This window comes from Siphateles boraxobius, unplaced genomic scaffold (genome assembly GCF_051911475.1).
Source record: "Siphateles boraxobius isolate OS27281-9 unplaced genomic scaffold, OSU_SipBor_1 54, whole genome shotgun sequence".
Taxonomy (NCBI): domain Eukaryota; kingdom Metazoa; phylum Chordata; class Actinopteri; order Cypriniformes; family Leuciscidae; genus Siphateles; species Siphateles boraxobius.
Window position 1 is genome coordinate 4209743 of NW_027509180.1, and position 21377 is coordinate 4231119.

The window sequence follows — 21377 nt, forward strand, 5'->3', positions numbered from 1 at the left end:
TGATAATAATACAGTTTATTTGATTGTGTTATCAGCATGCTCATGCTTTTTTCTTTTTTATAACAGATGTGACAATGAACACGTCCATCCACCAGTTCCGAAGAGAGCCAAGGCAAACAAGCAGGCAAGCAACATGCAGTCCGCTTTTTTATATATAAAAAAAAAAAAAAAGTTTGGTCTTTTTATGTTTGTTTTTTTGAAAGGATGCGTTAAGTGATAGTAATGACTTTAAGTCATTACGTTCTTAGGAAAGATTTCTATTTTGAATAAATGCTGTTCTTTTTAACTTTTATTCATCAGTGAATCATTCTTAGTCCAGGCCAATCACAGTACCTTGGGCCATTAGCCATTGGGGGAGTGCCTTTAGTCTTCCCAGATGTAAATCACATTAATATTCATGGCCATTCACACTCCCACGCATACAGCAGTGCTGACCAAAAACTGACATAAGAAATTTAAATCATTATAAGTATGTGTTAAATGGCCTTATTGCGGTGACATTTTTTTCCCCAAAACGTACTAACCACGCATAATATTTTTTTTCTATAAAATGCAAACATGTACATCCATTTTGCTCACATATTATTGTAGCAGAGTTTGTGCTGAATACAGCAAATTTATATGTTGGCAAATGGTATGTTTTAAGTAGCTGAAATAAGCACAAATGTGGATTTTGAACAAGGTCCTGAGCCGTTGCTGGGCGCCGCGGACAGACGCCGAGTGGCGCCGCTGGTGTGTGTACACTGATAGAAAATAATGTGTTCGAATTTTAAAGACGTGGTTCTGCGCTACGCGGCGCCGCGCATCCGGTGTGCAACCCCCTTAAGAGTTATTATTACTTATAATGATTTTGTTAATTACTTGACAGCACTTAAATGTGAATTCTTACAAGTTAAAGAACAATGTTTGTGTGATTTCTATTTTTCACTTTTATGAGGCAAAAAAAAAAAAACAAGCAAAAAAATTGGCTGGTAAAAAGTTACTGTGGCAGGTGTTTTTTTTAAATCCACCTGCCACCGTGGCTGGTGGTCAAAAAAGTTAACTTCAGGCCCTGGTGCCACCGCATAACTATAGATGTGTTAAAAGATAATGAGAATATATATACATATATATCCGAGTCCTGATCGGGAGGTAACGTCCGATTCCGATCGAGTCTGAAACCACGTGATCGGATCGGGACATCCCTAGTTAGTAGTTTAGTTGATGAATTTATGTAGCTTATGTGTAGTTATCTTCTAGTCACTGATAGCATTATGTCATGATAATCTATAAATCACGTTCCCGGGGGCGGGGTTTATGTAAATTCTAGGGTTTGTGATGTCACTAACCGGATAGAAATCTTGTGTAGTCCCTACCAGCCGTTTGAGGTAGTGTTTAAAATATTTAATGCCAGACACTACAGGTGAATAGGGTAAAAATCTTAACTTACAGATATCACCATGAAACTTTACCAGTTGATTACTCAGATGAATTGGAGAAAGAAATGTATTGCATGTTTTTTTGTAATTTTTTGTTTAAATATGCTAATCAGGCTATATCTAATTAAATATGCGCTAATTTCCCTTCATTTTGAAGTGATGTTTTTTGAAGATGAAAAAAAACAAGGTTCAAAAATATTGTTAGATTGTTAGACACAATTAGATCCATTTTTTTTTACCATTTTGTCTATTTAAATGGAGAAAAATCGATCATAACTTCAGTAAACTATGGAGTGCCGCAGGGATCTGTGTTAGGCCCTTTATTATTCTCAATATATATGCTGCCACTTGGAAATATTCTAAGGAAACATGGAATTAGTTTCCATTGTTATGCTGATGACACTCAAATATATATTTCATCACAGCCAGATGAATACGCTAAATTATCCAAATTGACAGATTGTGTTAAAGATATAAAAGATTGGATGACGCATAATTTTCTTTTATTAAATCCAGACAAGACAGAGGTAATACTTATCGGTTCTAAAAACCGCCCACAAAACCTTTCACAGCACGACTTTAACATAGTAGGATGCCCTGTTACTTTATCCGCTACAGTAAAAGACCTGGGTGTTACATTAGACTGCAACCTGTCTTTTGAAAAGCATATTTCATATGTTACAAAAACAGCCTTTTTCCACCTTAGAAACATTGCTAAGCTACGTAATATGCTATCAGTCTCTGATGCAGAAAAGTTAGTTCATGCATTCATGACCTCGAGACTAGATTACTGTAATGCTTTATTAGCTGGTTCAAAAACTCTGGAATAGCCTTCCTGATATTGCCCATTGCTCAGACTCGCTCTCCCAGTTTAAAACCAGACTGAAGTCGCATCTATTTAGCCAGGCATTCATATAATTTTTTTATCTTACAGTTACTGTAAATTCGGCCTCTAGTTCATAAACGCCAGAGGAGAACTGGCCCCCGACTGAGCCTGGGTTCTCCCAAGGTTGTTTTTTTTCTCCATTGGGTCATCTGATGGAGTTTTAGGACACCATTAAGTCACTGGATGGAGTTTTTCGGTTCCTTGCCACTGTTGCCTTTGGCTTGCTCAGTTGGGGATATTCAAATTAATTAACCAATCATACCATTGATTAGCTTTACCAAACTTGGATGTCTTTTTTTTCCAGTAATAAACAAACATTGTTAAGTTGTTTGGATTGATACTGTGAAGCAGCTTTGATACAATCTGTATTGTGAAAAGCGCTGTATAAATATATTTGACTTGACCTTTAATTATTGATTAGATTATAGTCAAACACATTAGTTGCTTTATTTAATTTCTGTACATAAAAACTAAAGTTAGACCTACCTTTAAACCCTGAAAAACACTGTTTATTTTGTAAGTGTCTTTTATTTTATTTTGTGCTGTTGCTTGTAGTTAGATTTGATATTATTTCCTTTATTTGACGTGCACATAGCGAACCATACCGAAACAATGACCCTAAAAATACAAACCGAACCGTGAGTAACTTGAACCGTTTTACAACCCTTAGAGTAAAGATCTTTTGTTTATATAAACTATCCGCAGACACTCTAAACCTTTGTTATCTTAATGTACCAGAACAGTCATTAAAGATGAATGATGAATAGACACCAACCTGCTTGTTCCTCGTGTTTTATTATCCAGGGTTCTGTTTCACGAGTCCTCAATCTCCGCTTTAACAAACATCTTCTCAGTTCAGTTCATCCTCGAGTCAAAACTTCTAGTCACGTCTATTAGGAAGAGCATATTTCAGACATAAAAGTACATAACTGTTCATATTAAGTCAGTACTCAGTAGCACATCACACCAGAGATCAAGCTGAAAATGAATCTTCTTCCTCTGAGGTTTAATGGCGGTTGTAAACAAACGATCGTGACTTACCGCCACACACTGGGCTGGAAAGCGAAATACAATGTGCATTGTGCATATAACGTGTTCGGGACAAATGTGGGGCTAAATCATTTTGTAAATGAGTTACTTTGAATGATTATGTCTCGTTGTATTGTTCTAGTTCATGCAATAAAAAAAGACAAAAAAAAAACATATAGGGAAGACCGGGGATGGTTGTAACAATTCCAATCGGTCCAATCATGAACTAGTTACAAATCACCTGATTAACTTCGCACATGCTGAGTTCTCTATGGCTGAGTTTAGTTTTTATTCCACATACATGTGATAAAGTAGAGCCCTGTGGCAGACACAGCACATGTTACAGTGGAAAAAACAATTTTGAGGTAAGAAAGTTACTTTTTTGTTTGTTTTTGTAATGGGAATTTCTGCTTTGTAGTTAAACTTATCAAACTTTTATTATGTTTATTGTGTGTCTGTGTAGATATTTTCCATGCAAGTTGTTAGTGCTAATGTTTTGCCTGTTAGTATATATATATATATATATATATATATATATATTCTTTCTTTCTTTCTTTTCTTTTTTTTCATAATTGTATAAAATGTGTTTTATTTCACAATCTCAAAATGTTCTCTGTTACAGTCTGACAGTTCTCTATGTGAGTGTGTGTGTGTGTGTGTGTGTGTGTGTGTGTGTGTGTGTGTGTGTGTGTGTGTGTGTGTGTGTGTGTGTGTGTGTGTTTGTGCGTGCCTGAAGGTCCCCAGAACGTCCCCTAAATGGCCTGTGCGAACGTCCCCCCGAATGTCCCCGTGTAGGGTCCGCTTGATGTCCTGCGGACCTTCGCGAAGACGTCCTCCGGACGTTCAAGAGGACGTTCCCAGCACCACCAGCGGCCATTCGGGACGTTTATGGGACTTTCGCGTTTAGTCCCCTGAATATAATTTTATTTTATTTTACTTCTGGCTAACCAAAGAAAACAGAAACGGTGTAAGGAACACAGTAAATTATTTATTGAAACAATTGTAAAGGTGCTATTTCCGTGTGTGTGTGTGTGTGTCTTCAAATGCGCTGGCAGCTGTTTCTCGTCAGCTGTGGGATTAATCCGACGGCAATTCTCCCCCTTTGGCATCTACCTAAAACAACAAAATGAACATATTCAGCAGTATTATGATTTTATATGTCTTTATATCCATATGTGAAATATAACGTTGTCTCATTTCAGCTTAACATATAACGTTAGCTTCGTAGTGTTACCATAACGGTTATCAGCGGTACATTGCGGACAACTTCAGCAAACGTTTTAAAAGGTAACATTTTCATATAATTTAAAGATGGACAGTGGTTATGGTAACTAATGTATAATAATCTAAAAATTAAAAATACCCAATAGTGAATTTTTGAAATGCGCAAATCTAAATAACTTCCTGGTCATGTGACCTGATGATGTCACACCACCTGGAATTTATTCGCTAACCCCTGGAACACACCATACACGACTTGGATTTGGAAAACGTCATTGCGTCTATTTTTAGTGAATTTTTGAAATGCACAAATCTAGGCTATATAACTTCCTGGTCATGTGACCTGATGATGTCACACCACCTGGAAATTATTCACTAACCCGTGGAACATTTTTACAGGTTTTCTACAGTTTTCTATTTTTTAATTTTTCTAATTGATATTAAAAGAGGAATTTGACAAAGCTGTCAAATTAGCAAGAAATACAGGTTTTGTGATTTTTTTTCATAGAGGAAAAATTAATTAAGTGCACACAGTTATTAGCTCATGACATCCCTTTATTGGAGAAAACACACAAAAGTTAAACAATCAAAAGTTTGATTTAATATTCATCCTGTTTTTTTTATTATATAATTACAAATGTGAACTTGGTCTTGGGATTTTGTAATATCAGCGTTATACAGTGAAATAAGTAAAGTCTTATAACTGTAAAACCAAATGCTATATTTCAAAAGGCACCAGAGTTTCTACTAAAATGCAGTTTTGATGTTAATAACATATCAATTACACTTGTACACTCATAAATAGGTTTTACTTTGAATAAAATAATTTCTTCCTCCTCAAGGGTTAATGCACATTTGGAATAGTAAATAAATCAAAGTTAGAAACAAACATGTTTTTTAATGACAATTGGTTTGAGAATTTTGCTTGAGGAATTGATTAAAGATGGCGTTATCTTTAGTTTTATAGAACGTACAAATAGTTAGCCAATATTTAATTGTTGCAATTCCCAGAGAACTTTAGAGACACTTGAAGTGCGTATGAAGTGGCCGTGGATCTACAGTTTAGTCTAGTGAACGCAAATCTGCAAATGCATCATATTTTTGCCAGCGATGAAGATCTTTATTAGTTGAACATCTTCGTAAGCTGTCTGTGAATGAATGATTCCACAGGACGATACATTCGATTTCATTTCATTCAGGTAATACATTTTACAACCAAACAGATTATTACGCCACGATAGCACTACTAAAAAGTATGACATTATCCGTTTTTGGATACATTAATTTATAGGCTACAAAAAAACGCTTCAGAGCGTAGGCGCACAGGCAAAGGTTAACAGGTTAATAAATAAGCTAACTTACAGTTTATGAAATGAACACCCGCCATCCCGCGGTAATGTGTGTATTGCGCAGGGGCATAGTCACACGAATAGTTTACATTGATTGAAACTAATTTGTTTAAAAAGGAGGAGGCTATTGCCGGTAAAGGCAGGTTCACATAAAATCATTATGACATTATTTTTGATCTAACGAGCATCTGGTTTGGCGATGCAAAAACGGACTGTAGCTACGTCGTGCTTGTTTTTTTCTTCTTCCAATTAGCCTACTATGTAAAAGAAAGAAAAAACGACGAAAACATGTAACTTGTTCAATTAATAAACAGTTTGTTTGATGACAAATCACAAAAGATGAAATTGGCCTCCCTTTCTGTCATTGTGAGTGTGCGTTTTTTCTCGAACGATATTCGACTTTTGCTCCTCTATTGTCGAATGGCATTTTTGGCTGAAATTCACAACCCCACGCGAGGCGAACTATTCTCAAAGACTTACTTTTAGACATTATTTGGGTAGCACACATATTCTGAATGCCTTCGGCAGAATTGAAATGAGCCATTTTAATCTAGATTAATTCCAAGATTACAGTGAGAATAATCTAGATTAAAAAAATTAATCTATGCCCACCTCTAATATATATATATATATATATATATATATATATATAGTCATAAGAAACATGCAATTTGTTCATTTATTCCTAATATACTTATAACACTATATAGAAAGTATTTTATTACGGCTTTTATAATAAACTGCTTAAGGCTTTATATTAGCCTTTTATATAAGACTTTTATAGAGAGTCTTTCATTGCAGCTTTTTATTATAAAACTGCTTATAAGACTTTATATTTAATCTATGCTATACAAACATGAAATTGCAAAAGTTGGTCCTAGGATGAAACCCAAGAGAATAAGACACAGAGACATGATGTAAAAAAATGTTTATTGGGTTTATAAAGACTACACAGAGACATGTTTTGATAAAGATGTTTTATTGGAAAAGGATAAAAGAAAACACAGTGAGCCGTATTTTGGAAAAATGATTTTATTGAATCAAAAGAGCAAATAAATAGACTGTAACCTGTATTAAGAAACAAATACTAAGCATGCATATAGTAAGGAAAATGTAAGTGTAGTGTCATGTTTTAGAGACCCGAAGGAGAAGAATGCCAAGAAGCCGAGCAAGGAGAAGACGGAAGGAGGAATTCAGAACTTTTTATAAGAAAACTGTGAAACAACTAAAGGAGTTGACCATTGTTAAAGATCTGGGATTGGATGAATTTGTGCATATGAGGTTGATTATGTAATGAAGAGGTTAAAAATTACTGTATGACATGGACGGTCAGATGTTGGAAGACAAGCCAGATCTCCATTGTTTGATGATCCAAGCCTGACACCCGCTGGTGGAACCTGTGAACTACTTTTATATTAGTACATCTTTTGTTTTGTATGTAGTAACCTTTAAATAACAAATAGAATAAAATTACTTATAATTGTTATAAAAAAAAGATTGCCTGCCACAAGTCCCTGCTTTCTATAAAGAACTAAACCAGGGAGGGCTCTTTCTCCTAGACCTAGACTGTAAGTATGAATTTAAATACTTATTATCTAGTGTAATATTTGACCAATACTTTACCTTACCTGAGATTATAAACAAAATAAGGTAGAAGGTGCAGATGATTTATATATAGGGGATAATGAGATATTAGATCCTACACCATAAAACATGGCGCCCAACTGGCCAAAATCAATAAACAAGTGCTCAGAGGTAACGGGGAGTATCGTTCAATTATCTGATAGAAAAGATAAAAAACGAATTTGTAAAACCTAATGGAAAGGTTAGACAAATAGTAGTGTTGGAATCTCGAAGGCGAGAAAAGTCGAAAAAGGAGAAACCTAATAGACGAAGAATAATTCACTGTAGAATTATTAAAATAACCTGGTCAGGGTTATGAAGTGCATGCACGACACTACTAAATATCTCTATTATACACAAGCATAAGATGAAATAGGAATACGAAGGAACGTTAAGCCTATTAAAAAAGAAAAGTATTCTAAATGAAAAATTAGAAGAAATTCAAAAAGCAGAGGTAATAGAGATTAGCTAAATCTAAAACAAACAAGAAAAGATTTAGTGTAGACTGCATGAACTGTCCAGCGGATGGAGACTGCAGAGAAAGAACAGACCCATATTAGGATATATACATGGAATGATCCTAGAGTAATTATATGGGAAAAGAAAGCGTTACAAGTGATCAGTATTAGAAATAGAGAGTAATCTATTTCTACTTTGGCTTCCATCCAGAAAACAATTAAGATATTTGTGATTAAATCTGAGAGCTGGATCACTCCTCAATAGGCTTCTAAGAGATTGAAACTTGCCAGCCCAGAAAAGTCATTAAAGACATTGTTAAAATAGTCCAAGTGATTACAGTGACTCAACCTTAAATTTATTAAGTGATGAGAATACTTATTGAGCGCAAAACAAACAAAAATAACGACTTTATTCAAGTATTCATTTCCTTCTCTGTCGGCTTCGAGATTTCACGTAGTGTAACAGCGTAGAAGTGCTTCTGTGTCATGCGCCACACGTAGCCTCATTATTGGCCGACGCTGGTCATGTGTGTGATGCGTGTGACGTTCAACAAGAAGCACTTCTACGCTGTTACACTACGTGAAATCTCGAGGCCCACAGAGAAGGAAATGAATACTTGAATAAAGTCGTTATTTTTGTTTGTTTTTTTGCGCTCATAAAAGTATTCTCGTCACTTGATAAATTTAATATTGAGCCACTGTAGTCACTTGGACTATTTTAACGATGTCTTTAATGACTTTTCAGGGCTGTCAAGTTTCAATCCCTTAGAAGCCTATGGAGGAGTGATCCAGCTCTCAGATTTAATCACAAATATCTTAATTTGTGTTCCGAAGAACGAAAGTCTAACGGGGTTGGAACAACATGAGGGAGAGTAATTACTGACAGAATTTACATTTTGGGGTGAACTATCCCTTTAAAAGTGCAAACAGCAGCATTTGTAGGTTACATTCTCCTAAGACACAAAACATGTACCCAGAAGCTTTGTGAGGAGGAACAGTGTTATACAAGTAAAACCCTGTGCATGAATCACCATCGACTTGTACACATGAAAATGATCACAAAAAAATGACAGGTGGCTGTACATTCAAGGCAGTAATTTCAACATCAAATGAGCAAAGCTTCTTTTCAATCAACTTTGACCACGTCTCAACTTGAACCCCTTGGTCCACGACACCAGGATACCAGGAGAAGATGAAGGCAAGTTGTTTGTCCTTGCAAGGCCCACGGCAAAGTGACTGAAGACCTAAGTAGGGAGATAAATTAAGTAAAATGATTCAAGGAGGTGTGTGTGTGAGAACACAACTGATTTATTTACTGTAGATCTGAATTACAAAAGGAAAGTGTTAATGTTTCTGTCTCACACCGTACTTCTTCACGGCTTTCTTTAGGAGGCTGATCACGTCTCAACTTGAACCACGACACCAGAACGCTGGATCACGGCAGAAATCCACTCCTGCGCACACACGGACACGCACGCGCACACACACGCGCACACACACACGCGCACACACACACGCGCACACACACACACAATTTTCAATTTCACTTATGAGTAGTGATGGGCGATACTGCAAATTTCTGTATCGATCCGATACCAAGTAAATACAGGGCCAGTATCGCCGATATCGATACCGATACCGATACTTTTTCATTTTAAAAGCATGCATTTGAACTTGTATGCACTTACAGCAGTGTGTCATGATTTATGAGGTGAATGCATCATTAATATGCTAAATCTGAACACGTTTTCATGACTACTAGGCCTAAATATTTTGTGATCTGTGCTCTCAACTCCCCTTTAATTAGTCAGTGACTTTTACAAAACTACCCAAATTATAGTACTAGCCTACTGTTCAAAAGTTTGGGGTCTGTAAGATTTTTATTTCTCTTAGTAAAAACTGTAATATTACAATTTAACAATTTAACATAGGCTACCTGTTTTCTATGTCATAGTAAACTGTAATTTATTCATGTGATCAAAGCTAAATTTTCGGCATCATTACTCCAGTCATGATGATAATTCATTTTAATATGCTGATTTGCTGCTCAGGAAACATTTCTTATTATTATCAATGTTGAAAACAGTTTCATATTTTGTTGGAAACCATGATACATTTTATGCAGAATTATTTGATGAACAAAGTTGAAAGAACAGCATTTATATGAAGTAGATTTTTTTTTACAGTGTAAAATCCTTGACTGTCACTTTTGATCAATTTAATGTATCGATCCTTGTTGAATAAAAATATTAATTTCATTACAAAGATCTTACTGACGTCAACATTTTAAACCATTATGTACAGTTTTGGTTTGTTTATTGCGAAATAACTCCCGATTGTTTCTCTGTCATCTAAGCAAGGCTTCGTTTCCCAAACGCACTGGGCCTGTGAGCTCAGCGAAGCACCAGCATCGAACGCTCTCTGTGATTGATTGGTTTAGTCTTGTATACAGATGACTAGGAGAAAAGGTTCTATCCTACACAATTACCCGCTAACATTCGCTTATTTTTCCAATTAGAAGCTTATTTTACGCACTGAATTGCATGCTAAATTAATAAAAAATTACTGGTAAAAAAAAAACACACATTTGGATCGATATTTTTGTGTGAGGATCGATCCTTTTCGATACCACGTCAGTATCGAAGTATCGATACTTCAGGATCGATCCGCCCATCACTACTTATGAGTCTTCAATAGTGACTAAACAAGTTTCACCTGTGTCATCATCACTAACTGTAGATGGACTCTGACCGCTCATCATCTCAGGGGAAGGAAAAAGTGACATTTTTTGTGATGGGGGCCAATTTTAAAGCAAGCCTTGTCATGCTGGTAATAAGATCAATTATAACACGAAAATGTCAGGGAAATTTTAAGGGTTGCTCGTGGAGGATGGATATTTTAGTGCAAACAAAACACTTATTCATCATGAATTCACAATCTGCATTTTAAATAACACAAATGATATTACTGACTTTTATAAGGAATTATGTATATTTTTAAACAGCTTTCCAATCACTTTATATTTTTAGCACCATTTTTAAATTGTAATATATTTCTCTTTTAAACATACATGTAACATTCATCTTTTAATACATTTTCCTTTCAAAACATTAAAATTAACTGTATTACCATTACTGTCCTTTCTAATACAACGTAAAGCATCAATTTTCTTAAAAATTATTTATCACATTAACTGTCTTAACATGAATATTAACTTATTACCCTTATAAATGAAATATGGTTCTTCCATAAATTCTCAACAGACAATGGAGAGCAGGCTTTTTTGTGTTTCTGTTGAAAACAAGCACTGAGACCCGGGGAGAGGGCAGCTGCTCGCTAACAGCAGAGAACAGGAGACAGACGCTGGTCATTTTTATTTCATTTGTATAACGTTACATTTTATACATAAACATAAAAAAAACACTCTTTTGTGGTAAAATACGAGAAAAAGGTAAAAAATGATATTCCAAAATTTTTAAACCGAAAAAAAGACATTTGGAAAAAATAAATAAAACGAAATTTAGGAAAAAATAAAACGTAATTCTTAGGGCCCTACATAAATCCGACTGGTTTTGAGCAAAGTATCTGAACAAATAGTGTAGCTACTCAATCAGTGACAGGCTACAGCTACTAGCTAAATTTACCTCGGCACCATAGACAGTAAAAGAAAGCTCGGCACACAGACTGTAGGCCTAGCTACTGAAGGCCCTTGCAGAGTCCGACATTTTCGTAGCCTATACGTTTTTTCGGATTCGTAATTCGGTGGCTCTGAATTGTCAAAACACCACTCAAACACCATTCAAACTGCTATCTACAGATACGAAAAACGTAGAAAATCGAACCCGATCCAATTTTTTTTTAACGAGGGACTAAAGTTTCGGCGGTAGTGTGCAAGTGTGATTGACATAACGTCGTTTTTATTTTTTAACGTGCAAAAATTTCAGCCGCGAATTTCGGACTCAGTGTGCAAGGGCCTTTAAGGACTTCCAGATTTCGGTATTCGGTTACAGTAGGCTATCATCACAAACAGAATCCTGAGCGATTGCAAATATGTGTATTAATTAAGCATAAAATTACTTACCATTCACCACGCGCTTCAATGCGTTGCAGCTGTAGTCACTCGTCTGGCCTTGAACACGCGCGCACATGCGGGAAACTGTGGGCCGTTTACACGTCATCAAATTGTATTTTACATTAACAGAACTTAAATTTAAATTATTTTGTATTAACTGAAAATGTTAAACTCTGACAACTCATGATTGTATATTTAATCAATAGGCACAATTTGTGTGTCATCCAAGCTCAATAAGATAACAATTACAAGTAAAAACTGTAACAGTATCTCAGAACTTGATTTTTTATTTCACAACAATATATATATTTCAGTAATGACTAAAGGTCCTCTGAATTAGTTTTTAGAGTGTATATTATTGTGAAATGTGATGAAATGTATTATTTTGCCCTCAGTTTAATTCCAAAACTGAATCGGTTGCTTCCCAGAAACCGTTCCAGGACACAAATACAGATAATGACCTACCTGGCTGACCTAGAGTTAGAAGATGAGGTTCAGAGGCAACAAGCGAGCAGCACACACAGTGTTCCCTAGCAGAGGAAGCCAGCACCCACAATCATCTGGATTTCTGCCTATTCACCCCACACCCACCTACCATGAGGAACAAACCCATCACCCCCACCACGTCACACCTCCGCCAATGTCCACCATGCCTGAACAACATTGCACCATTTACCATCGACTGTAGAGCTACAGTTTAACATTCCACAAGTATTTTTTATTTACTTAATCCAACCACATGTTGTAAATAGTTTAGCAGTTTCAATGTAATAGTGTTTTGAAGGATTATTTTTTGTATTGTTTATGTAACCATATTGTTAAGCATGTATTTTCATAATAATTTTATGCATGACTTTGAGATATTGGTTCAATATACTTAATAAACCTTTTTTAGTTGATGTACCCAAGTCAAAGTTATTTATTTGAAGCATGAAACTGGTGCAAGACATATTTTAACTTATTGAAGCAAAATACATTTATTCATTAATATTTAAAAATAATTAAGGGCTAATATTTACCTCAGTGTAACTGCAAGTCGCTGCTTGGGTTCAATGAACTGCCTGTAGTTTGTTGTTTGCCTTGTTAGTTGGCCTCCAATCAGGGAAAGAATGTGATCCATTTGCTCTGCATTCATCCTGAAGTAGTTTAGGTGTCGGTCACGGTCAAGACGGAGTTCGGCGACAAGATGGTAATATGCACCATATTCTCTCCTTCGTTGGTTCATGGAGTGAACCCAAAAACTGCGTCTTTTCCGTAGTCTTCGTAATAGCAAATACAGCGCAATGGCCTTCCTTCTATCAACAACTCGCACTACATGGTCAACAAAAACAAAGATTAACCAAAAGTTATATAATAGGCTATTATATTAATATTATTATAATAATATAATATAAATGTATTTGAAGCAATGCCAACTTAACCATTATAGTCAAGTCAAGTCATCCTCATTTATATAGCGCTTTTAACAATGTAGATTGTTTCAAAGCAGCTTTACAGAGATAAACATATAATTTAAGGTAACAGAGATTGGTTTAGTTTTATAGTGGTTCTTGAAAAATGTTTTTTCCAGCTAAAGTTAGTTTTGATGGATTCACTTCTGTCTAAATGATCATTTGTTATTAAATTAGGGGCCGCTAAGACGACACCATTCTCTCTAAACAGACTTTAAACGTGAACCTGTGATAGACGCTGATGGCGTTCACATGCGCATTAAGAATTGATTCTATAGTTATGTGCGTTTGAATATATGTGCGCAGGTTTGTAATTCCTTACAAACCATGCCTAAACAAACTACTTGTCTTGTCGATAAATTTTGATCCAGAATTTTATTTTATCTTATCACTTTGGGTAGGTACGCGAACCGAAAAATTCCACAACGCTTTATCTGTAGAGTGGTATAGGGATCCTCCATAGGGAGAGGCTAGTTGGCACTTCAGCACTGCATTGTCATCGGGTCCAGGCGAAAGTCCTTCGTCAGATCTGGATACGGCCTGGATCCGGCAGGCTGCGGTAAACCTCGGGATAAACAAAGACACTAAAATTAGCGTAGATGCCATTCTTCTTATGATGTAACGAGTACATCAGGATTTAAGGGAAGTGTTCCCAGTTCCGGCTGACCTAATCTAAGCAGCCTAATATTGAATTATAGAAGTCTATAGAGTGTTATGTGAATGCTAGGTCAAAGAGATGTGTTTTTAGTCTAGCTTTGAACTGACAGACTGTGTCTGCTTCCCGGACAATGTTAGGAAGATTGTTCCAAAGTTTTGGTGCTAAATAGGAAAAGGATCTACCGCCAGCAGTCGATTTAGATATTCTAGGTATTATCAACTGGCCAGAACTTTGAGATCGCAATAGACGTGAAGGACTATAATGGGTTAAGAGCTGGCTCAAGTACTGGGGAGCTAAACCATTTAGTGCTTTGTAAGTAATCAGCAATATTTTAAAATTTATACGATGTTTAATAGGGAGCCAATGCAGTGTTGACAGAACCGGGCTAATATGGTCGTACTTCCTGGTTCTGGTAAGAACTCTAGCGTCTACGTTTTGAACTAGCTGTAGTTTGTTTATTAAGCATGCAGAGCAACCATCCAGTAGAGCATTACAATAATCTAGCCTTGATGTCATGAACGCATGAACTGGTTGTTCAGCATTTGTCAATGAGAGCACATGACGTAATTTAGATATATTTTTAAGATGGAAAAATGCGGTTTTACAGACACTAGACACGTGACTTTCAAATGAAAGATTGGTATCACACACACACACACAAACACCCAGGTTCCTAACCGAGGTTCCTATTGCGTGAATGACGGGTGGTTGGGCAGATATTGTGTTTTGCGGTAGGTGGTATGCCATACGGAACCGTTGCCACTGAAACTGCATATTAACGCACCAGTGGGGCTCGACAGCCTTAGTCAAACAGGTCGGCGCGTATGGTTGGGCTGCGGAGAGATTGTGAGATTGTGGTTAGGTCTCAGCAGCTGGAGGAATGTAGAGGTCAGTAGGCAGGGCTGAGTTGAGTGGGGGACGGAGGGGGGTGACTCTGGGACGCCAGAGTCACTGTCGAGCCCTCTTGAGGTGTCGTGGTTTAGTCGACGAAACACTGAGGACGGAAGGTGCCCACTTGAAGACCCTAGAGATGTTCCCTACTCCGCTCAATCCAGAGGGTTGTTATGGGGGGACCGCACTGTGGTTGCAGCCGTTGTGTGTGCTGACGCGCAATACACTGTATTAACACCAGACAGAAGGAGATTCACGTCACCAGATGGAAAGAAGCGTAAATGGATGGAGAAGCATAGGTTACTGTAAAGCTACGTCTTAGTTGGTGCTTATCTTGGCGAAAGCCAAGTACAAATCAGCATGAAGTTTTAACATCAACTCTCGTGTAATGGAAATCATGAAGATCTGGATACGTCCAGTGACTGCGGTGAATAGTCCTGCTGGCAACAAGGGAAAGACCTTGTGACAGCCTGGAGAGACAGCTGACAGGAGGAAAGAGACCCCAATGGGGCTGGTAAGGGTTAGCTACCCTTGTCGGCAGTATCCAGCTCTGTGTTTACAGGATGCTGGAGACACCCGCCCAAGGCTTCTGAAAATTCAAAGAGGAAAATACCCCTAGAGTCTGCGAGAGCAGGGGCGGAAGATGACTCAATGGTGGACAACATGGTTAACGACCTTGGAATGGAAACGGATATGAGTATGGAGAGTACTTCACAAAAGACTAGTTCAGGTTCTGCAGTTAGCAAAGCCATTGAACTCCAAGCTTGTGTCTGTGGCTGGAGCAAGGCGACAACGGTCAGGGGTTTGAAGATTCATCAAGGGAAAATGAAATGCTTGAGGGAGAAGGGACAAGGGCCTCGCATTGATCAGTACTTCTTACGAAGTCAGTCAAGTCAGTCGAATGAAATCCAGCGACAGGAAGCAAACCACAGTTCGCAGGATATCAGCACCCCTGTCATAGAGGAGGGTAGGGTTTGCACAGTTAGTGATGAACAAATTGATTCTTGTGAACCCGGTCAGGCATAGGCCTGGGGTTAGATGGCCAAGAGCATGTGAGAAAACTGCATGGGACACGGTAAACACAGATCTATGCTTTGCATTGGAAAGATTAACTGGTACAGTTCAAAAGAAGCTGGATAAATTTGGGTACATCATTTACGCATATGGAAGTGAGAGGTTTGGTGTAGAAAAAAGGAAGGAAAAAGTACAAATTACTCCTGGATTGTCTAGACGGCAGCAGAAAATTGAAGGGTTAGTTAGAGAAAGGAGACAGCTGAGGAAGCAATGGAAAAGAGCGGAACAAAGTCAGAAGGAGGGACTCAATCTCTTACAAAGGGCCATAAAAGATAAGCTGGCAACATTACGCAGAGCTGAGCGCCTATGGAAACGCTACAAAAAGAAGGAGCGTGCAAGGGCTAATTTCTATAAAGATCCATTCAAATTCGTAAAGAAGTTATTCACCAGTGAGAAGAATGGCACTTTAAAAGCATCTAGGGTTGAGCTAGAGAGATATTTGGAGGAAACACATACAGATGCAAAAAGGCATGAGCCTATGTGAATTCCGTCAGACATCCCACCTGTCAATCCACCAGAATACCAAATGGAGGTCTGTGCACCTAAGTGGAAAGAGATAGAGCAGGTTGTGAGAAAGGCAAGGGCTTCATCATCTCCAGGGCCTAATGGAGTTCCGTACAGAGTGTACAACAGTGCTTCAGGAGTTCTACGAATTCTGTGGAAATTGATAAAAGTGGCTTGGGAAAAGCAGGTTGTACCTAGAGCATGGCGCCGAGCAGGGGGAGTCTTTATACCCAAAGAAAAAGATGCTACAAGCATCAGTCAGTTTCGCCCTATTTCACTATTAAACGTCGAAGGCAAGATTTTCTTCAGCATTATTGTTCAGAGATTGTCAACCTACCTATTAAAGAATGGCTTCATTAACACTTCAGTTCAAAAAGCGGGCATTCCAGGATTCTCAGGATGCTTAGAACACATCAGTGTTATCTGGCAACGAATTCAATCAGCTAAAAAGGAGAGGAAGGAGCTCCACGTGACATTCCTGGATTTGGCTAATGCATATGGTTCAGTGCCACATGAGCTTCTTTGGGCATCATTTGATTTTTTCAGGGTACCGATGTCGATAACAAATTTAGTGAAAGCCTATTTTGGAGATTTGCAATTTAGTTTCTCAACTCCAGAATTCAGCACTACATGGCATTGCTTAGAGGTTGGAATAATGCCAGGATGCACCATTTCTCCACTGACTTTTACCATGGCAATGGAATTAATCATTAGGGCATCAAAATGGGTAGTAGGAGGAGAGCGCTTGGCTTCGGGGATGCGACTACCACCAATCAGAGCATACATGGATGACATGACAACCATGACTACAACGGTAGCCTGCACTAATCGGTTATTGGGGAAGTTAACAGATAATATTGAATGGGCACGAATGCAATTTAAGCCCTCTAAATCAAGGAGTATCTCAATAATTAAAGGCAAGGTAGTAGATAAAACATTCTTCATTAATGGTGAGGCAATACCAACAGTTTCTCAGAAGCCAGTGAAGAGTCTAGGGAGATGGTACGATGGGGATCTAAAGGACACAGTTCGAGTGGGAGAAGTTAGACGACAAGCAGTGGAAGGGTTGAAGAGCATAAACAGCTGTGCTCTACCAGGTAAACTGAAACTCTGGTGCTTTCAGTTTGGTCTACTGCCAAGGTTGCTGTGGCCACTGACTGTGTACGAGGTTTCTTTGACAACAGTGGATAAGCTGGAAGCGTTAATAAGTTCATACATCAGGAAATGGTTGGGAGTTCCACGCTGCCTCAGCAGAGTGGGACTTTATAGTAAAGGAGTATTGCAGCTGCCAGTCTCTACTTTAACCGAGGAGTTTAAGTGTGCCAAGGTCAGACTGGAAATGACTTTTGCAGAGTCACGCGACAGATGTGTAAGGGAGGCAGCCCCTGTGGTAAAAACTGGTAGAAAGTGGTCAGCAAAGAAATCTGCAGTAGAGGCAAAGGCTGACCTTCAAATTGGGGATATCGTGGGACAGGTACAGCATGGAAGAGGGGGTTTTGGGCTCAGTTTAGCTCCTCCTAAATGGCACAAGGCAGGCCCAGGTCAAAGGAGGAAGCTGGTAGTCAACGAGGTGCGAAAGCAGGAGGAGAGGACGAGATGTATAAAGGCCATTTCCCAGGCCAAGCAGGGAGAGTGGATGAGATGGGAGAGTGTGGAACAACGCAAAATGGGCTGGCAAGACCTTTGGTCAATGGAAGAGAGTAGGATCAGTTTCCTTATTAGGTCAACATATGATGTTCTCCCATCACCGCAGAACCTAAACCTCTGGGTAGGAGAGGATCCCTCTTGTCCTTTGTGTTCATCACCTGCCACATTAAGGCACATTTTGACAGGATGTAAGGTGGCTCTTAGCCAAGGTCGGTTTACTTGGCGCCATGACCAAGTATTGCGATGTTTGGCTTTAGCATTGGAAGGCAAGCGTAGTATGACCAATAAGTTGCCGCCTGTTCTAGCAAAAGATTACACGCAGGAGACAATATTCCTCCGCCCAGGCGAGCAACCACCAAGAAAAGGTGCTAACACCAATTCTCGCCCAGGACAACTGGAAGCTGCTAGGGACTGGAAGATGCTGGCTGATCTTGATCAACGGCTTATTTTTCCACCTGAGATTGCCACCACTAACCTACGACCAGATATTGTTTTGTGGTCTGGATCAGCACGCATTGTTCAACTGATAGAGTTAACAGTGCCATGGGAGGATGCGGTAGATGAGGCATATGAGAGGAAGAAACTGCGGTATGCTCATCTGGCCACTGAAGCAGAACAGTGAGGATGGAGAGTCCAGGTTTATCCAGTGGAAGTGGGTTGTCGAGGTTTTGTGGCACACTCTACAACCCGGTTCCTCAGAGACGTCGGATTCAGTGGCCAAGAGTTGCGTCGCACAGTAAAGAACTTATCTGAAGCAGCAGAAAGGAGCAGCAACTGGCTGTGGTTGAGACGGAAAGATTCTAGCTGGCTGTGTACAGGCTGCCATGCTACGGTTTTGTAGAAAACTTGAAGAGTCTGTTGGTTTATTTGTATAGGTTGTATAGTATTTACAGTCATTACGTTCCTGTGTATATTGTGTGAATGACGGGTGGTTGGGCAGATATTGTGTTTTGCGGTAGGTGGTATGCCATACGGAACCGTTGCCACTGAAACTGCATATTAACGCACCAGTGGGGCTCGACAGCCTTAGTCAAACGGGTTGGCGCGTATGGTTGGGTTGCGGAGAGATTGTGGTTAGGTCTCAGCAGCAACTGTTGGTTTATTTGTATAGGTTGTATAGTATTTACAGTCATTACGTTCCTGTGTATATTGCGTGAATGACGGGTGGTTGGGCAGATATTGTGTTTTGCGGTAGGTGGTATGCCATACGGAACCGTTGCCACTGAAACTGCATATTAACACACCAGTGGGGCTCGACAGCCTTAGTCAAACGGGTTGGCGCGTATGGTTGGGTTGCGGAGAGACTGTGAGATTGTGGTTAGGTCTCAGCAGCAAGAGGGAAGTAGAGGTCAGTAAGCTGGGCTGAGTTGAGTGGGGGACGGAGGGGGGTGACTCTGGGACGCCAGAGTCACTGTCGAGCCCTCTTGAGGTGTCGTGGGCTAGTCGACGAAACACTGAGGATGGAAGGTGCCCACTTGAAGACCCTAGAGATTTTCCCTACTCCGCTCAATCGAGAGGGTTGTTATGGGGGGACCGCACTGTGGTTGCAGCCGTTGTGTGTGCTGACGCGCAATACACTGTATTAACACCAGACAGAAGGAGATTCACGTCACCAGATAGAAAGAAGCGTAAATGGATGGAGAAGCATAGGTTACTGTAAAGCTACGTCTTAGTTGGTGCTTATCTTGGCGAAAGCCAAGTACAAATCAGCATGAAGTTTTAACATCTACTCTCGTGTAATGGAAATCTTCTTCAGTGATATGCTGTTAATCCTCTGGGGACCAAAAATGCGCCCCCGCGTTTTGCTCATTTTTTTTTCACAAAGCAGGAAAATAGACTTAAAATACTCTGTTTTTTTTTATATTTCTTAAGTCTGTATGACCAAAAATGACATTGAACAGTTTATTTTTTTATGTGTCCACTTACAATCGAAATAAAACATTGTGCTTTTGTAAAATAAAGAAAATAAACAGGGTGCGCTTTCTGTCTCTCCATCTCCATTAACCTTTTTTCTGGAGCACGTCTCTAAACTTTAACAAAACTCAGCGAATACTATTCACCCAGGCATGAGCAATATATCTTTATAATCATTTAAGTTTGTACTTTTAAAATATCTAATTCAAAACTAAAATAAATATTCTCTGTTTATGTAATCTATAAAAAAAAAGGAGAGGTGTCAGCCGATCTCATTATCGTTCTCTCAGCTCATTATTCTGCTAATGTGACACGCCCACGGAGAGCGCGCGCTATACAAACGCAAATGATCTGAAGCAACACATGCAAACGTGTCAATGCCCCTCATAAACGCGATAACAACGTGATAACACAAAAAATGTAATCATCAGATTAATGTACTATTTCGTCTTGCGAGGCTGTCAGGAAAAATCCTGGGTCATTTACCTCAGAACATGTGCCGGTTTATTTTCATTTCGAGGAGCGACGGATCGTGCCGGTTTATTTTCATTTCGAGGAGCGACGGATCTAGCCGAGAATTGTGAGTAAGTTTTTTATTCTTGTGCTTTGTTCTAATCGCGATATGGAATAGTGTCTGTAAACGCAAAAGGACCGTTTAATTTTAATCACGTTTCTGTGTCTGTGGTCCACCTCCATGGGGACCGCAACCCTTTCTTCCTTTCCCCGCTGTTCCTGTCCCTGTTGTTCCTGCTGTTGTTCCTCTTCCGGTCCTGATTGATCCTGCTCTTGCTGAGGCTCGGGCCCAGCTCCGGGGACCCTAATTATCTCCTCCCCTGCCTCTTCATCAAGCTTACTCCGAGATATGAGGGTTTTTACCAATCTCCCAGCCCGCTGCACAGTCTCCTCTCTCATTCTCCTATACCTCCTACGGGCCCACTTAACCGCCACTTGCCAGGCCTCCTTCCAATCCACTTTCGGGCTTCTGACCACCTCCCTACTTGCCTTTCTTAGGGCCCCCTGGTAATGTTCCTCCAGTATCATTAGGCCCTTTTGTAACCACGTGTTGGTATTGTCCTGGAGTCTACATTCCGTTCTTACTGATTGAAAGGCCGGCTGAACCTTCTTAGCCTGGGCTGCCAACTTCGCCAGTCTTCCAGGCGGGCCCTCCCGGCCCTCTTCTAC

General features: G+C 39.2%; 1 protein-coding gene across 4 annotated transcripts in view; it reads right to left on the reverse strand.

Moving 5' to 3' along the window:
- Positions 1-21377, reverse strand: part of LOC143714414 (uncharacterized) — a 1189624-nt gene that overhangs the window by 762357 nt on the left and 405890 nt on the right. The window contains exon 2 of one of the 4 annotated variants that reach the window (XM_077205567.1): positions 3080-3194. The exons of the other annotated variants lie outside the window; for them this stretch is intronic. The gene's annotated coding sequence lies outside the window, so the exon portion shown is untranslated. The remainder of the gene's footprint in view (positions 1-3079; positions 3195-21377) is intronic. 4 annotated transcript variants of the gene reach the window in all.